The following is a 19,209-nucleotide window of genomic DNA, read 5'->3' on the forward strand; positions in this document are numbered from 1 at the left end:
GAATGTTGGCCTGGAACATAGTATTTGTACCTGGATAGAGAACTGGCTAAAAGATAGACTACAAAGAGTGGTGGTAATTGGAACATTTTCTAATTGGACCAGTGTTGTTAGTGGAGTACCGCAGGACTTTTAATTAAAACTTGAGAGGGGTGTGTGTATGGATGCTGGGTTTTCATTTGGAGGGGTTGAACTTGATGGACTTTGTCATTTTTCAACCCAATTTAACTATGTAACTATGTAAGGTAGGTTCTGGGGTTTTTATGCCATTTACTCCGATAAACCTATGTATATTGGGCATCAAACTGTTCAGAGAACCTCAAACTTTTATATTTGGGTCGATTTATCTTGATACCTAATATCGATTTTGCAGTACCTGAAATGACAGAATTAATAGCTCAAATTTGCTATAATCTGCTCTTTTTAATACTGTGTAGTTTTCTAGGGTAAACCTACTGTTAGTGGAGTGTTTGGCCTTGATATTACAAGTATGCCGTTTTGTGGAGCTGTGCTTTGGAAATCTGGTAGTATACTTCTTGGAGATTTTGATCTATATAAGTGAGAAAAGGCCATAAAAGGAATATATATATATATAATATATATATATATATATATATATATATATATATATATAGGGGAGGTAACAAGAAAAGCCCGCACACACAGGACTTGAGTGAAGCAAAAAATTAATCGTTTATTCAACGTTTCGGCCCAGTCACATGAGCCGTCTTCAGGAAGTGAGGGTACTACTTGTGGCCTACACTATATAGGTAAAACAACAACAACCTACAGGGAGAGAATGAATAACCATAGAAGTGCAATCCGACTGGCCCTTTCCGGTGGTAAGGCTGACCAGCCTGTTCCTAAACATTGGCTAAAATGCGGGCATACTCTTCCTCAGTTCCGCCATATGATGATTGATCATGTCCCGATACCACGGAGGGGAGGTGATAGGGGTTTATTACTCCTACAGAGGGAATCGATGTGGATATACAAATTGGATACTCTGGCCCCCAGAGGACTAAACGAGACTCTGCCTATGTCTCCTTTCTTTTGATTTTTTTGTTTTTTGTTTTTTTGGTTTTTTTTGATTTTTTTTGCTTTAGAACTAGTTTCAGACTTTTGTGGATACTATTTTGAATCTTTGCTTATTTTGTGGACTGTCCTACCTTTGTGGATTGAGCTATAACTTCCTGATTTGTTTGAGCTCTCTGGCCTACCACTAAAATTCTCTTTGATTTGTTAAGGGGGGCTGCTCCCCCTGCTTACATTGTCATACATTTCCTAATGCTCTTTCTATACTATGACATCCAAAGCTTGGTGCCCTATACATCTAATTATGTGCCTCTCTATAACCAAATAGGCTTTTCTCTGCTCTATCGCCCCTGTGACCAGCTAGCCCTTCTTTCTTTAGGCTTGTGTTGTGGCCTCCAACTCCTACATTTTGTATATTTTCCCCAATATAGGTGCCATACCGTATATACTTTTGCCATTCGGGATATGTGAACCACTAGGGGATTGGAGTGAGAAATTTCCCTTTGGCTATATTACTAACACAAATCAGGCCATTAGAATTCACATGTTTCTTTATTCACTGGATACATTTATACATAGTAACAATATAATAACTTTGTTGTTTCCTTCCACTCTCTTCTCAGGATACCCGCCAGCAGTGAGATACAGTTGAACTATGTGCTATAGGACGGCCCCACACAGGGTTCGGGAGACGTTGGACAGCACCTGTAATAGACCGAGAGTTAATGACATTGCAATCCGCCCCCAACCGTGAGTCAGACACCGGTTCTCTATACGTCTTATGAATACCCTATGCCTGGCACGATGAGACTGTAAGTTGGGGATGCTCCTTTATTGGTATAAGATGGGCGCCGTGAAGCTGTGTTCTGGGTTTGCGAACCGTTTAATCGGTCCGCTGTCTAAACATACAGGCACCTCTACCGATACTGCCTTTACGGCTTAAGACAGCTCCCCTCCACAGCCTCTAACGGCAAGGGCAGCGCTTGACGGCAGGGCAGACGCTTAATGAAAGGAATGTTTCCTAGAGACCGTACTGGACTCACTGACACATATGGGCAACTGATTGTAAGAATGCGCAACAACACAGGAACCGTCCTCTCTATACGTCTTTACCCGTACCTGGTATCGGTGGCGACATCAGCTGTTTTTCCTCTCCTGTGTCTCACAGAATGCAGGCCGGCCCTATGAGTGGCGGGGGTAATCCCCGACTTGTTTTTAAATTGTTTTTAGACTTTGCTTATATTCACACTTTTATATTATTGGACACGGCACGAAAACAGGCATGATTTACCTTACCTCACTAAGATATGTATGCTCAACACTTACCTGACGGGTCTGAACAATAGATGACGTCATCCTCACGAGCATTACACACCCATGCTTCCTGTTACCTTTTTATTTGTGATTTTTGGCGCCCTTTTTGTTTTACAAATGTATAAATATCTGTATGCCTATTGGTACACCCTCACTTCCTGAAGACGGCTCATGTGACTGGGCCGAAACGTTGAATAAACGATTAATTTTTTGCTTCACTCAAGTCCTGTGTGTGCGGGCTTTTCTTGTTACCTCCATTCTATGTTTAATTGCTCCAGCACCTAGGCATCCATTTTGTGCTCTGTGTGCACCGACCCCTTGGTTGTTATATATATATATAATATACATATATATAATATACTTTAATCACACGCTTGCACTCTGAACCAGTCTTCCATAAGCGTGGGTGCTTACATTTATGTATACAGTAGTTCAAGAGGACCCGCACTCCTTGGTTAATGAACCAAAATATTTTTGAAAACATTAGGGCCTATATCAAGGCCCTAATGTGGGTCGAAACACTGGATGCACAAGTTTGAAAAATAAAAATATTGCCGAGTTCGGGAGACATAGAACTTTTCAAATCTGCTGTGTTCTCATACATAGAATAAATTATGTTTCTGATATATGTGATTGTACTATGTGAAACATGATTTTTTAATTTTATTAGACATTTAGAAGCCCATATCTTTTTACAGAAGTGAAATTACAAAATTTTAGCATATTTTAAAAGCTCAGGTTGTCCTGAAAAAAAAAATATTATTTTTTTCCTGTGTAAACTAAAAGAACCCCCCCCAAAAAACGGCCATTAAAGTGAAAGAGTACAAAATGTATAAAAACTGATTGGCATTTAGGACAAATTGGCTGGCAGGGAAAGGGTTAAAGGCCTTGTGGACTGCCACTTCAAAGGGTAATAGAATATGTTTCTCTGAGGTAGGAGAATGTGACTATAACTTGGTCGGTCCACACTTGATCTAGGGTAAAGAGCCCTGCTTCTAGCCAGAATTTAAGGGGACATATACCATAAATTTTTACAATGCAGAAAACCATGTAAAATAATGTAAAATAGAAGGAATTGTTTTCATTTAAATACCTTTTGGGTCAAATATGTCCATATAAGCATGAAAACTGTGTTCAGCCCGCCCCTTTGCTAAGTTTCCTGTCATGGAATCCCTGGTATCTGGCTCTGGAGCCGACGGCCGTTTCTGCCTGTGTAATAGAGCTGCATCCAGCGAGGGAGGACTGGGCGTGCAGAGGTGGGCGGCGCTGTTCATGATGTCACGCTCAGTCCGTCCCTGCATTCCTTCTACAGACTGGATCATTCTTACTGCTTGTTTCCCTTCTGCTGGTTTCTTTTAGTCTCTGCTCGATTTGTTTAACCCCCTCCTCCCCTGCTCATTTGTCTCCCTCTGTTTGTTTCCCTCTCCCTCCACTACTCGTTTCTTTCACTCTCAGCTGTGTTCGTTTTAATCCCTCCACTGCTCCGTTTCTGTCTCTCTCTGCTCTATTTGTTTAACCCCTCCTCCCCTGTTCCTTTTACTCCCTCTCCCCCACTGCTCCTTTTCTTTCTCTCTGCTCTATTCACTTAACCCCTTCTTCCCCTGCTCATTTCACTGACTCTCTCTGTTTGTTTCCCCCTCCCTCCACTACTCATTTCTTTCACTCTCTGCTGTGTTTGTTTTACTCCCTCCACTGCTCCTTTCTGGCACTCTCAGCTCACATCCCCCTCCCTCCCCTGCTCCTTTCTCTCCCTCTCTGTTTGTTTCCCCCTCCCTCCGCTGCTCCGTTTCTGCCACTCTCTGCTCTATTTGTTTAACCCCTTACTCCCCTGCTCATTTCACTACCTCTCTGCTCATTTCCCCCTCCCTCCACTGCTCCTTTCTTTCGCTCTCTGCTGTGTTCGTTTTTCTCCATCTCCCCGCACTGCTCCTTTCTTTCTCTCTGCTCTATTCATTTAACCTTCCAGTTCCTCCCCTGCTCCTTTTACTCCCTCTCTGCTCATTCCCCCCCTCCACTACTCGTTTGTCATTCTCTGCTCTATTCATTTAACCTCCACCTCCCTATCCCTCACTGTTCTCTTTTCTCCCTGTCTGCCTTGTTCTTTTCCTTGTCCCTCCACTGCTTCTTTCCCCCCTTACCCAATGCTTGTTCCTCTCCTTAGCGGATATTGGTTAAAAAAAAAAAAAAAAAAAGCAAACTATAACATTTTGTAAATAAAAACACATACAATATCATTTTGTTTACAAAAAGCTATGAATATTTTTTAGGTTTTCCTTTTTTTTTTTTTTTGTACACCTTGCATCTGTTATTAGATGTTACACAATTCCAGAACATCAGCTGCATTTATCTCCGTACAAATCCCTACACCTGACAATGAACTGTTCCAGAACAGCTGCCTTTCCCTTGCAACTCCCTGCACCTGGCCACAAACTGTTAGACCACAGCTGCATTTTTCCCTTGCAACTCCCAGCACAAGATCATAAAAGTGTTCCAAAAAGTTTTTTTGCAGGGGGGATTTTATAGCGCCCCCCCTCTGCATCTATGAGAAACAGGGTAGATTTGGTTGGGTTTGTCTGCAAGCCTGAGATCTCCCCAAACTCCCTTGTTAGATCCAAAAGTGCCACCAGGGAACTGTGCGTGTCCCCCAGATACACCAGGGTGTCATCTGCATACATTTGTATTTTTTCCTCCCTGGTGTGTGTCTGGAGTCCAACAACAATACTTTCTTGCTGCACACCACTTACTTATTAGTTAATATAGGGTGCATTCAATCCCCGACTGCTTCCAAGATGCATGTAAGGATGAAGCACATCGTTTTTGTTCGGCAGTGTAGCGTTGATCACATTTATTTTCAGAAAATTCAAAGCACAAGCTTTCGGGGCACAACCCCTTCCTCAGGTGCAATATATGTTAGTGAACACAAAAATCCTTAAGTACCCTACACATCACATGATACAAACATGTGATGGATTAACCCTTTCCCATTTTTACAGAGAATACATCAGTCCATATATCAAAAATTTATTTCAGTTCACAGTAGTCCTCATGTTTCGTTATGTGAAACATGTAACAATAAATACAAAGTATTACTGTACCATTCTTCAATACAAGATATCAACATTTATAAATAGTATCAAAATTTATAAAAAGGATCGTAAGCTAAAACTTTCGTTTAAACCTAAAGGGGAGAGTGAATCTAATTTCTTTATCCACATTGCCTCCTTTTTTAATAAACGTTGACTGAGATTACCCCCTCTGGGCAAATCATCCTGCTCTAATATTGTCCATCTTACTTGGGCTGTTGTGTGTTTTGCATAATAAAAATGTTTAGCAACAGATAACTCTGATATGTATTCCTTGGCTATCACATTTTGCATTACGTGCGATATGTTGACGATATATTCCTGCTGTGGGATGACACTGCTGAACAATTTGAATTGATGGTACAAGAACTGAATCAAGTGCAAAAAACTATCAAATTAACATTTGAACAATCTGAGCACGAATTGGCTTTCTTGGAATTACTATAAAATCTATCTAAAATGTGTTGGCAACAACCATACATTATAAGACCACCGATTGTAACACTATCTAATAATTGGTATAATAACAGTTGCAACCCCCCGGGGATTTAAAAGTCTTTCCCATAGTGAGCTAAGTAGAGTGAGATGAATCACTTCAGATAACAAAACATATGAGATAGAAGCAGAGGGAATGGTTCAGAAGTTTGTACAACGGGGTTATAAAGAAACATTACTCAGATTAAACAGGATTTTAAGAAAATAGAACGTATGGATTTTTTGAGCAGAAAAATTAAAACAAAGAAAACTAGACTGGGCAGGGCAGCGTTTGTCTCTACATTTGGTACCCTAATTCCATTTATAAAAAGGATTATATTGAAACACTGAAAAGTCCTACAACCAGATAGAGAAATGGGTAAGATTTTTAGGAATACCCTACTATTTTCATACAGGCGTGGGAGATCAATAGGTCAGATGTTATCTAAAAAAGTTTTACAGAAAGAGAAGGAAAGAGGTTTACTAGCCCCATTAAGAATGGGTACCTTCAAGTTATGGACAATGTGCACATTACACGGGTGTTATACACGGTGCAACTATATCTCATCCCTCTAAAGGTATGCCAATTGAAATTAAAGGACACTATACTTGTAATAGTTCTGGGGTAATTTATCTGATAAAATGCCCGTGTGGGTTACCTTATGTAGGGCAGACAGCCAGGAATATGAAGACTCGATTGAATGAACATAAACGTAACATAAGAAATTACAACCCAGAGAAAGAAAAAGAAAGTATGAAACAGGACACAGCCAAGAAATACATTTCAGAATTATCTGTTGCTAAACATTTTTATTATGCAAAACACACAACAGCCCAAGTAAGTTGGACAATATTATAGCAGGTTGATTTGCCCGTACCCGGCCCATACCCGCTACCTGCAATCCACAACCCCGACCCGCAACCCGCATTCTTACCCGCTTGGACTCGCTACCTGACCCGCAAGCACCTTATCCGCAACCCGGACCCGCGACCCACTGACAATCAAGAATCAGTCATTGTCAACCGGAAGTGACATCATCGGAAGTAGGCATGATCAGTAAAAATGAGTAAAACAGGAAGTACTGTCGTAAACTGCAAGTGAGATCATCGGAAGTAGGCGTGATCAGAAAAAAGGAGTAAAAAACGATATTGAAAAGACCTGCGGCCCGACCCGTGACCCGCAGAACAGCCTCTGGTCAAGGCAAAACGGTTAATTTGGGAGGAGTTAACTCTAAGGTAAGCAATTGGGGCTGCATAAAGTAGTTAGGCTAGGGAGATAAAGTAGGGGCCTATTCCAAAAACTTTCAGCACTTTCCACAGGTATACCCTTTCCACAGGTATACCCTTTCCACTGTGTCAAAAGTCTTTGCCACATCTATGGCTGCTAATGCTCGCTGGCCAGGGTTGGTGTGGTCTATCGAGCAAGAGTCTCATGATGTTATGTGATGTAGTTTTGCCTGGTATGAACCCTGTTTGGTCTTCAGTGACCAGTTGCGTGATTACCTTCCCCAATCTTCTGTCTAATACTTTTGCTTACCCTTTAATATCTGCTGTAAGTAGGGATATGGGTCGGTAAGCCTTAGGACACTTTACCGTTTTGGGAAAAGTATGATGGTGGCCTCATACATAGACGCTGGCAGCGACTTGCCTTGTTGGGCGTAATTGAATGTTTCTGCAGTTTCTGTTAACAAAGGCAAAATCAATTCTGGAAAGTACCGAGTGGGACAATGAGAAGCATGAATATTGCCTGGACTGTAGCCCCACCCCGTCCACCAGATTGATCAGCGCTGCGCATGTCTTTCGTGGATCAGATCTCAGCTAACAGGTCCGGCAGTGTCGGTCCGTTTTTGAGTGCGAGTTTGCCCCATCAGGTGTCTTTGCAGGAGTTGGTCCCAGAAGTACTCCACCTTATAGGATAAGTAAACCTTTAAAATAAGTGAATGTAAAATTGATGAGAGTGCTATTCTAATAACTTTTGCAATGTATATTCAATATTTATTTATTTTTTATTCCAAGATATTAATGGATACATGTACTGTTAATATGATTGAATTTTGTTACAACAGCGCCACTTGCTGGTCAGTTTCCAACCAGTCTGACCACCTAGTAGTCAAGGAAGTTGTCAGGAGAAAGTGAATGTTCTTCTGCTTAGGAAAGATTTGAGGGAAGTTTCTAATTTTATTCTTAGGAATAAACATAAGCAGAAGAACATCAGAGCAGCCTCTTTCTTTCTCCTAACAACTTCCTTGACTACTTGGTAGTCAGACTGGTTCGAAACTGACCAGCATGTTGCAACAAAATTCATTCATGCTAACAGTACATGTATTCCGTAATATCATGGAATGAAAAAAGAATAAATAATGAATGTAAATGACAAAAGTGCATTTTTTTGATTAATGATTAATTATGTACATATTTTTAAATCCTATTTAGGACAACATATATTAAATACGAATAACTATAATTAATTTAGTGGCACAAGCCCCTCATGTTTTATGCATATGTCTTAAGAGATATGTGTTTCAGTATTGAAAGGGTTAATGTTTTTAGAGGGGTGTGGTGTCTACCTTATAAATGTTTATATGGACAGAACCAATATTGCTTTTGAGAAAGTGGCTTTGTCCACGAAACGCGTCAAGCGTGTTGGCTGTTGTGCGATCTGTTTGATCTTTTAAAGATTATCCAATAAAGCGGTGTTTTTTAAGCCACCAGTGCTCTGTGTCTAAGAATATTGTCTGGAATCCTTACCAGGGCAGCCATCAGGGGGGGACAGGGGAAAGAGTTGTAGGGAGCCCAAGGGTAACGGGGGCCTGGCCAAGCCGCACTTTCTTGATTAGCCGGGCCCCCCTTGCTTTCTGAGAGCTGCTGACTTCGGGAAGGCAGGGCGGGAGCACAAGGGGAGGTATCTTCTGTCCATTACTTCCCCTTATTGGTCACTGAGTTTAAGTCCCGGTTGAGTTGCTCAGGGATTGGATAGCTGAGGTTTGAACTTCTCCTCCAGCTCATACCCTACCCTAAAAGTAACCCTTTGTGGTCCCTGTTGTGTGGTGGGGCCCTGGGCACATTTTTTTTACATGGACGTTTAAGGGGGGCCGTTGTCAACAATTTTCGTATAACGTGGGGGTGGGGCCCTGGCCACCAATGTTTTTTCCCCATGTGGGGTCCTAGCCACCAATATTTTTTAATGGGGGGCCCTGACCACAAATGCTTTTTTCAATGGGGGGGGCCTGACCCCCAATATTTTTTTATTAACATGTGGGAACCATACCCACCAATGATTTGGGTTTTTTTTTGTGTGATGGGGATTGCACCTGTGGAGTGGAGAGGGTGGACCTGTAGGTGGGGCTTGTGGTGGGCGCAGCCTAGGGGGCCCATGAAATTTTTTCGTGTGGGGCCCTGCGATTTCTGATGGCGGCCCTGATCCTTACACATCAGGAGCGGTTTTCACATAGCAGCACAGCAGAGTTTCTTCTAAGGGTCAGTGAGTGCTCCCTTTTTTTTGTTTTTACATTCACCAAGTAGTCAAGGAAGTTGTCAGGAGAAAGTGAATGTCCTTCTGCTTAGGAAAGATTTGAGGAAAGTTTGTAATTTTTTTTTCCTAAGCAGAAAAACATCAGAGCAGCCTCTTTCTCCTGACAACTTCCTTGACTACTTGGTGGTCAGACTGGTTGGAAACTGACCAGCAGGTGGTGCTGTTGTAACACAATTAATAACACTATATTATACTATTATACTATAGCATTATATTTTTATTACTTTAAAACAATTACATTTTTTGATGTTACTTGGTCCTTTAACAGTACATGTATTGAATTGAATGAAAAAATAATAAATAATGAATGTAAATGACAAAAGTGCTTAGAATAGCTCTCTCATGAATTTTACATTCACTTATTTTAAAGGTTTACTTACTTACTGAGGTGTGTGGGTTTACCAGGTGAAAACACGATTTTTAGGAGTTTGTGCACCAGAGCACTGAACAAGTGAGTCTACTCACATCAGGCTGGTAGCCATGCCCCCCCCACAAGGCTAATTTTGCAGACAGAAACATTGCTGTGGGTTCTCCAGTAATTCCCATTGTATCTAACATGTACATGGAGGAAGTGAAAAGGAGGGCATTACTTACATTCCAGGGAACTACACAGAGTCACTGGTTCAGCTATGTAGACGACACCTGGGTTAAAATCATATCCAATGAAGTGGCTGCCTTTACAGAACTCATTAATTACACAATAACATCAAGTTCACAAGAGAAGATGTCCATGAGAACAAACTTGCCTTTTTGGACTGTTTAATATTCATACAAGGGGGGGGGGTAACTTGAAAATGGAAGTATACAGGAAACCCACTCATACGGATCAATATCTGTTGTTTGGTTCCCACCATCTGCTGGAATACAAACTGGGTGTCATTAGAACTCTGTACCACAGGGCAGAGCAGAGGACAAGGAGCATAAATATCTCAGAGGAGCTTTGAAAGCATGTGGCTACCCAGACAGGGCCTTTGTCAAAACAACAGCAACTAAGCCCAACAGGAACACCAAAAAAAAATAACCACCCGGAGACACATAGTAGGCGGAATATAGTCATCCCTTATGTAGCTGGAGTGTCAAAAAAACCAGATCTTTGTGATTTTCAAACCTAGCAACACACTGAGACAAAAACTGGTGCACACAAAGGAACCAACACCTAAAGAAAAACAAAGCAGTTTGGTATACGCAGTCCAGTGTAGCGAGGAGTGCACAGATCTGTACATTGAGGAGACAAAGCAACTGCTCCCCAAGCGAATGACTCAGCATAGGAGGGCAAACTCTACAGGGTAAGACTCAGCTGTCTATTTACACCTAAAAGACACGGGACACTCCTTTAAAGATAACAATGTCCATATTTAGGATAAAGAAGGCGGCTGAATTGAACAAGGAGTGACAGAGGCGATTCATGTCAAGGTGGAGAAACCATCCCTAAACAGAGGCAGGGCCAACAGGTGCAACTTTATAGATATCTCCAACTCAGAAATGCCTTTCAAGAGCAGTCCCATACTCTTTCCCATACAGTGGTCACTTTAGCTCTATAGAATACTCTCCACTTGCCAGCCTCAGCTAAACTTCTATCTAGACTTTATAGGAAGAGTACTTATGGATCATTACTGTTTTACTATGCACATATTGTTTTAGTTATAGTTCAATGCTTAAGTGGATGAGATCATGTTAGGTAGTTCCAATACTTATCCGCCATCGCAGATGTGATATAGATAAACTTGATTTTAATGACAGGTGCCCACCTCACCCGTAGGCAGATTTTCATTAAGATTAAGCCTCCCCAAACCTGCCTGACACCTTACACAATAATACAAAAAAATTATAAAAACACACATACTAACGTTGCTGGTGTGCAGTCGAAAATAATCATAGATACCGGGAACAACAGAGGCTGCCTGCTATACTACTTTAAACAGCCATGTATCATAGCACAAGCCTCTTCTGACATGCCTGCAAGCTTCTCTGCTGCTGGGTTTACCTTTAAAGTTAAGTCTAGTGCAGCTCTGTAGATATTGGTTTGGCTGGGGAGAGTTGATTTTTAAACTCTGTCCTGTTCTGCAGAAGCAAAGCCATTACCTGAGGGAAGCCAAAAAAGGAGCTCAAAGGCAGAAGGGATACATATTTCAGAACCTGATTCAAGGCCCACAAGGGGGGCGGGGCTTGTCAGGAGGGGCAGGGTCTGCTCGATGAAAAGAAATTTAGGTAGTTGGTTTGTTGGGTGTGGGGTCTCATATCTACTGACAGTGGCCCCTAGCAGAAGTGAGAAGAAGAAGAAGAAAAAAGACAAAAGGTTAGCAAAGGACAGCAGAAAAGACATGAAAATAAGCAGGAAATTCAAATAAAGAGCACTTAGCAAGAAATAAAATGTGAGTACAGAATTCCCTATTTTACATCTATAATTTATATGATTATTGGCCTATATGCTTAGCATTGCCCATGTTGATGTTACGAGGTGTTACAGAGTCTAAACCTTAAATATAATATAACAGAATTTAATCAAGTTGGAAAGCTCCACAGTGCCAGCAGTTTAGCCTTCCCACTGTATCACACCATGGAATTGTTCTGGATATCTTGGTAAATGTCAGTATCAATACTGTATGTTACCATAGACCTTTGTTTTTGTTTAGGCCTGTAGGGGTCGGTCTGAATCTCAGAGTGCCTGAAATTCCAGGATCATTTTTAACTCTCTGTGCACACATTGCCAGTTCCCCAAGTGTAAAACATGAATCACGGAGGTTCTTTTTTTTTACATCAGTGGAGATTCTGCAACATATGACATTAGCTGTAAGTCAGTTTGTATAAACACATTTAGCATACCCAAACAAAACATTCACCCTCTGCCTATGACCTCATTCCTTTAAAACCAAATACATATGGAATGCACAGCCTGCATGGCTAATAAGTAGTTTATTTAGATGCATGGCTGCACAGAAATCAGTTCAGTCTGCAGCATGCATCTAAATGAATTGCTAATTAGCCATGCAGGCTGTGTACTCCATATGTGTTCAGTTTTAAAGGGGTTTTGCAATATAATCATTTGTGTCACAGGAGGGAGGGGTCCCTTCTCTTACAGGAGACTTAGGGTTTTAATGTGTTTTTAATATGTATGTTTAATAAACATCACCATTTTAATTCATTTTATTCAATATAACCTATTAAGTGTGGTATTATATGGCTTTTGGTGGATGAAGTCCTATTGTGTTTTTTTAATATTATGTTTTACAAAAAAACTTTTCCCACAGTTATATGGACCTGCTAAAATACAGGAGAATGGATGCTGAAGGCATGTATCTATGACCTCTATTTAGTACCCAAAAAGCAATGTTGTAAACTTGTAGGACAGCTGTCTCTTTGTGTAAACACACTTTTGTGTTTACTGTAGAGTCCTGTAGAGTCTATCTGCCAACATTTCTTGTTTCTGACAATGGCAGTTTTTGCGTGTTAATGTGAGTTGCGTGGATAATTCTGAACCAGGTCTTTTAGGCTGTCAAAATGAATAGCCTGATTAACATTAAATATTATTTGCATTTTTCTTCTGACTCTTCCCATCTTTCAAATACTCCATCTAAAAACAAATGCTCTGTAAGGCTACAAATGTATTGTTATTACTACTTTTTATTACTCATATTTCTATTCAGTTCTCTCCTATTCATATTCCAGTCTCTTATTCAAATCATTGCATGATTGCTAAGGGAATTTGGACCCTAGCAACCAGATTGCTGAAATTGCAAACTAGAGAGCTGCTGAATAAAAAGCTAAATAACTCAAAACCCAAAAATAATAAAAAATGAAAACCAATTGCAAATTGTCTCGAATATCACTCTCTACGTCATACTAAAAGTTAACTCAAAGGTGAACAACCCCTTTAAGTGCCACAGATCGTAGAATCTACGTTCTGTGGATCAAAGGACCAAAGTGCGACAGATCGTAGATTCTACGATCTCCAGCCCTTCCGGGTTCCAGTGCGCTGCGGTTGGACTTAAGACCGCAAGCGCACATTACATAGTCTCAGAACCCCCTAGGCAACGAGCAAAACTGGTCATGCTTACCGGTCTCCCCACCAATCGTCGCTGGAACCAATAGGAGTGCAGGGCGCACGCAGAGAGCATGGCTGTGACGCTCTCTGGCTGCCAAAATAAATCCAGCCCTCCTGACGCCTCCCCTTTCACTCCTACTGCGCACTTGTGTCTGTTGGAGCCCTCCTGCTGCCTTCCTGCGGTTCTCCTGCTGGTTTGGTCGCCTTAATTGCCTGCCTTGGATTCAGTGAGCTGAACTACAAGACCCTTACACTGTTTATTTTACTTGTTTCCTTCTAATCTCTCTAAATTATTATTATTATTATTTTTTTTAATTTTTTTTTCTTCTGTCTCTCTCATTTAGCCCACTTTTGTACACTCACACACTTACAGGCATCTTTGCCAAACTCACCATCACACACACACTCACACACACACTCACACTTATACACTTTTTCTTTCCCCTATACTTCTTTTCTTTTCTTTATTTCTTTGCTTTTTTTAGTAGTTGTTTTTTTTTTTGCTAAAACTTTCTTTCTACTCTTGTTCTATAATTATCTGCTTTATTTTATTGTATTTTTGCAGTTTTTTTTTACCATTTTCATTGTTGCTTTGTGTTTTATATCTATTATATTGCATTTTCACTTTTATTTGCTGTTTGGTGCCTGTTATTACCAGTAAAAAGTTTGCCTTTACAGTGACGTTGGTGGATCAAGGTTTCTAACCAATAATTTCATTCCAGTTATTTTTATTGTCTTAGCTGATTTTTATTATATTTTGTTGTTTTATTCTGCTTTGCCCTTTGCTGCTTGTTTAGTGCCCCCAAAAAAGTTTGCCTTTGCAGTGACGCTGGTTGGTCTAGGTTTCTGGCCCCCGATTTCATTCCAATAGCTGTTGGTTTTTATTGCTTTAGCTGATTTTTATTACATTTTGTTGTTTTATTCTGTTTTTCATTTGCATTGCCCTTTGCTACTTGTTTAGTGCCCCCAATAAAGTTGTGTTTGCAGTGACGCTGGTTGATCTAGGTTTCTGGCCCCCGATTTCATTCCAATAGCTGTTGGTTTTTATTGCTTTAGCTGATTTTATTACATTTTGTTGTTTTATTCTGTTTTTCATTTGCATTGCCCTTTGCTACTTGTTTAGTGCACCAAAAAAGTTGTGTTTGCAGTGACGCTGGTTTGTCTAGGTTTCTGGCCCCCGATTTCATTCCAATAACTGTTGGTTTTTATTGCTTTGGCTGATTTTTATTACATTTTGTTGTTTTATTCTGTTTTTCATTTGCATTGCCCTTTGCTAATTGTTTAGTGCACCAAAAAAAGTTGTGTTTGCAGTGACGCTGGTTGGTCTTGGTTTCTGGCCCCCGATTTCATTCCAATAGCTGTTGTTTTTATTGCTTTGGGTGATTTTATTCCAGACTGTTCCTTTGCCCTGTTTGTTTGTTTAGTGCCCCCCAAAAGGTTCTTTTCGATTTTGGGCACGTGCAGTGTCTAGTTAGGAGTTCAAGTTCTAGGTTTTTTTTTTCTTCTGATTGTTTGTATTAGCAGGGGTTAACTGTTGGTCAAATCTTGCTGCCTTCTTTTTTTTTTTCCTTCTTCTTGGTGTTTGTATTAGCAAGGGTTAACTGTTGGTAAAATCTTGCTGCCTTCTTTTTTTTCATTCTTGTTGTTTATTTTAGCAAGGGTTAACTGTTGGTCAAATCTTGCTGCCTTCTTTTTTTTTTTCTTCTGGTTGTTTGTTTTAGCAGTGATTAACTGTTGGTCGAATCTTGCTGCCTTCTTTTTTTTTTATTCTTGTTGTTTATTTTAGCAGGGGTTAACTGTTGGTCAAATCTTGCTGCCTTCTTTTTTTTTTTTTATTCTTGTTCTTTATTTTAGCAGGGGTCAAATCAAAAATCAAAAAAATTTTTTTTTCCTCTGGTTGTTTGTATTAGCAGTTGGTCAAATCTTGCTGGATTGGATTTAGGAGCTTCTTGCTTTGCCTATTGATTGCTAGCTTTGCAGTTGTTACTAGTTTTGCAGTGGTCTGTATTTTTCTGGCACAATGGCCAAACGGTTTTATACCGCTGCAGAAGCGCCTAGGTATTGTGAGGACTCCAGCTCAGAGGAATTTAGCAATTCTGATTCAGAGTATGTCCCATCTGATGACTCTATTGATGAATCAGAGGTTGGTGATAGCAGCACTATTAGCGCAGAGGCTAGTAGTGGCGGCACGCTTACTGCTGAAGAAGCAGAGGAAGAGGCAGAGGCTGGTGGCAGTGTGCCAGATGCACCCATGGAGGTAGAAGAGGGTGAGGGTAGTGGTGATGCAGCAGTTGGAGCGCCTGTGTGGGGGCCTCCCTGTAATTATGCTCCCGAAATACCCCCATTCACTGCAGTCACGGGCGTCAAGGTGGACATCACTAACTTTCAAATCATAGATTTTTTCAATCTTTCCCATAGTCACCCATGGTCAGCATTCACCAATGGGTTAACATCCCCGTGGGCCAGCGGACAGGACCTCCCCCAATAGTTCAAAAGGTTACACTTCCCTTCTCCCCTCAGTCTTTTTTGTCCTGTCCGGGCCGGTGGATAGTGTTATCTTATAGGAAGAAGACTAACTATGGAACAGGAGGGTAAATGCCTAAAAAGCTCCCCTTTTAGGGGTTAGCAGGGTCGAGTTTACCTGGAGCAAGATCTCTCCTCCCGCTTGCGGGTCAGGTGATTTTTGTGAGCAGAGGGACAGTGTTCTGTCTCACGGCGATCCTCCCTGTGAATGGGTTAGGAGAAGCCGATATGCAGGGATGTGCGCGCTGAAGAGAAGACGCGGAAGACTTGCATAGCAGCATGCTGGCGGTGGAAGTGACGTCCGCGTGCAAGTTCCCGGCGGCCATCTTGGTAATGGAGAGACGCATAGCTGGGGAAGACAGGAAGTAAGGGCGGAAGTGGCCGGGCGGCCATTTTGGATAAGGGAAGGCAACGCAACACAGAAGTGGTGATACGCCCGCAAAATCAAAGCCACTCTGTTGTAAAGAATATAGTAAGCATATGGGTGGCGTCGATAAAACCGACCAAATCCAAACTTATTATGACGCCACCAGAAAAACCAGGGCCTGGTACAAAAAAGCCGCAATTTATATGATCCAAATGGCCCTTTATAATTCTTATGTTGTTTACAAAACGGCATTACCAGGCCGAAAATTGAATTTTTACAATTATCTGCTGCAGCTGCTCCCTGCCCTTTTGTCTGGTGATGTACAGGAGGTTCCAGAAATGCCTGGCAATGACAATGTTGCCAGAATGGTGGGTAAGCATTTTATTGCCCAAATTCCACCAACTCCTAATAAAAGATATGCCCAGAGAGCTTGTAAGGTTTGCCGTTCCAGGGGTGTTAGAAAAGATGTGCGGTATTTTTGTCCCAAGTGTCCTAGCAAGCCTGCTTTGTGTTTCCAACCCTGTTTTGAGGTGTACCACACTGTGGTACATTACGAGAGGGCTTGAATTCTGTGTTGTGTTGATAGGTTAGGGCTCTCTGGGTTTGTTGGTGGTAAAAGGATTTAGTAAATCTGTATAGTAAACTTGGCATGCTCTAGGTTTTTATGCACATGCTAGCAGTAGCTGTTTAGGTGTGCTGGCAGAGTGATACTTTTCTTTTTTTGTGTTTTTTTTTTTGTGGAGTGGTTTTTCAGATTCAAGCCTCCCCCATTGAGATCTAACATTTTGGCAGGTCCCTAGGTATAGATGTTGTTAATAAAAAAAAAAAAATTTGACAAGGCAAACAATGGCAGTTTTTTTCTGTATAGTAGTGATCTTTGATTTTTGGTATAGGATTTGGCACTGGGTGAGCAGTGCAATGTAGCAGTAAAAACTTGTATGTAGGTTTGTTCTTAGTCTAGGCATTCAGCTTTTGTGTTGAGCGATGGTGTTTTTTAGACCAGTTGTGTTGTGGATAGCACTTTTATTGCGCTGGTGGTAAATAGCGAAATGAGGTGCTGGTTGGCCGAGAGGGCGCACGATAGAACTCAAAGACACTCCACTACAATATATCCGAATAGGTGAGTGAAATATATTTCGGGGTAGTAGCACCCAGATGCAGATCCATAAAGTAGTCCCAAAATAAATTCGCTGCCCCAATATTATGCATTGTCCCTGTTTTGGAGTGTTTGGTGGCTGCGTCTCTATGTGTATCCATACATATCAGGTATCATTTCATTCAGGGGGACTTGCAGATTGTTATTGAGCAGGTTTTTTGTAGTTACCATGGATACTTAAGGAGAAATCTAGCTTTGTATATCTTTTTTCCTTTATTTCAGACCAAGTCTCGGACTTCTATGAAGGACTGCGGCCACAATTCTCTGTGTAGAAAAGCGAGAATGGAGTCTTTGAATAGCTGAAGAAGTGTACTTTACGGTAATATATGGTTTGTGGGGGTTATTTCACAGTTTGGGGGTGTTTAGACTGAAAAACCGCAAGTAGTACACATAGAGCGCAGCCCCCAGATTTTCAACTGCAATTGCACTTATGCATTGCTCCTGTTTTGGGGTGTTTGGTGGCTGCGTCTCTATGTGTATCCATACATATGGGGTATCATTTCATTCAGGGGGACTTGCAAATTGTTAATGAGCAGGTTTTTGGTAGTTACCATGGATACTTAGGGAGAAATCGAGCTTTGTATATCTTTTTTTCCTTTATTTTAGACCAAGTCTCGGACTTCTACGAAGGACTGCGGCCACAATTCTCCGTGAATAAAAGTGAGAATGGCATCTTTGAATAGCTGAAGAAGTGTACTTTACAGTAATATATGGTTTGTGGGGGTTATTTCACAGTTTGGGGGAGTTTAGACTGAAAAACTGCAAGTAGTACATATAGAGCGCAGCCCCCAGATTTTCAACTGCAATTGTCCTTATGCATTGCTCCTGTTTTGGGGTGTTTGGTGGCTGCGTCTCTATGTGTATCCATATATATGGGGTATTGTTTTATTCATGAGAAGTTTGTCTTTCAAATTGTCTGTGGTTTCAACATTTATAACAGTGTTGTTTTGTCAGATTTACATTTGATCCTGCGTCTAAGTTTACATTTTAGAGAATAAATAAAAAAGCTCTAAATTTCATGATGCACTGGTAAAATGTATTTGAATTTTGAGTAAAAAATACAGCACCCCTAGAAACCTGAAGGTCTGTTGTTTCTAAAAATACCAAACTTGAAAGGATAATTTTGATTTACATATAAATTATGCTGCATCAACTGTTACATGTGCTTATCTACTTTGTTCTGGTGTAAAATTCTAGAAAATGCTGATTGTTAGTTTGGGGGTTACTCCTGGACAAAAAAAGTGGGTTACTGATACATATTTGGTATCGTTGGACTTGGCAGGATCACGGCTTTTACAAACACAAAAAAAATGCACGTAAAATTACCTTTTCTGTGGAAAAAAAACTCAAGAAATACTCCATTTTTTTATATATTTTTTTTTTTTTTACATATTTCACCCAAAATACACACTAAATCTCCAGAAAAGTTGCAAAATTACACTTGCATGTCAAAGTCCAATTTATAACGAAAAAAACAATATATAATTTTCCTAGTTTCATGGAGGTTTTCCTACAGAAAAACCTTGTTAAACTGAACAAGTACCAAATGCTTAAAAAACGTCTGGCATTTCGCATACCAGAAATGTGAAATTCTGCTGGCACTTAAAGGGTTAAACGGGTTACTAAAATTGGTTTTTATCTCATATTTTACCAGGAACAAACTGACCTAACTACCATCCATGAATT

General features: G+C 40.7%; 1 long non-coding RNA gene across 1 annotated transcript; it reads right to left on the reverse strand.

The window, feature by feature from the left end:
- Nucleotides 1-1,568: 1,568 nt before the first annotated feature.
- LOC121402991 lies at nucleotides 1,569-4,511 on the reverse strand. Its single transcript, XR_005966930.1, has 2 exons — nucleotides 3,440-4,511; nucleotides 1,569-1,737 (listed from the first exon to the last, which is right to left on the reverse strand). It is a non-coding gene; the product is annotated as an uncharacterized LOC121402991 (long non-coding RNA).
- Between the last annotated feature and the right edge of the window lie 14,698 nt (nucleotides 4,512-19,209).

Source organism: Xenopus laevis, chromosome 4L, assembly GCF_017654675.1.
Source record: "Xenopus laevis strain J_2021 chromosome 4L, Xenopus_laevis_v10.1, whole genome shotgun sequence".
Lineage (NCBI taxonomy): Eukaryota > Metazoa > Chordata > Amphibia > Anura > Pipidae > Xenopus > Xenopus laevis.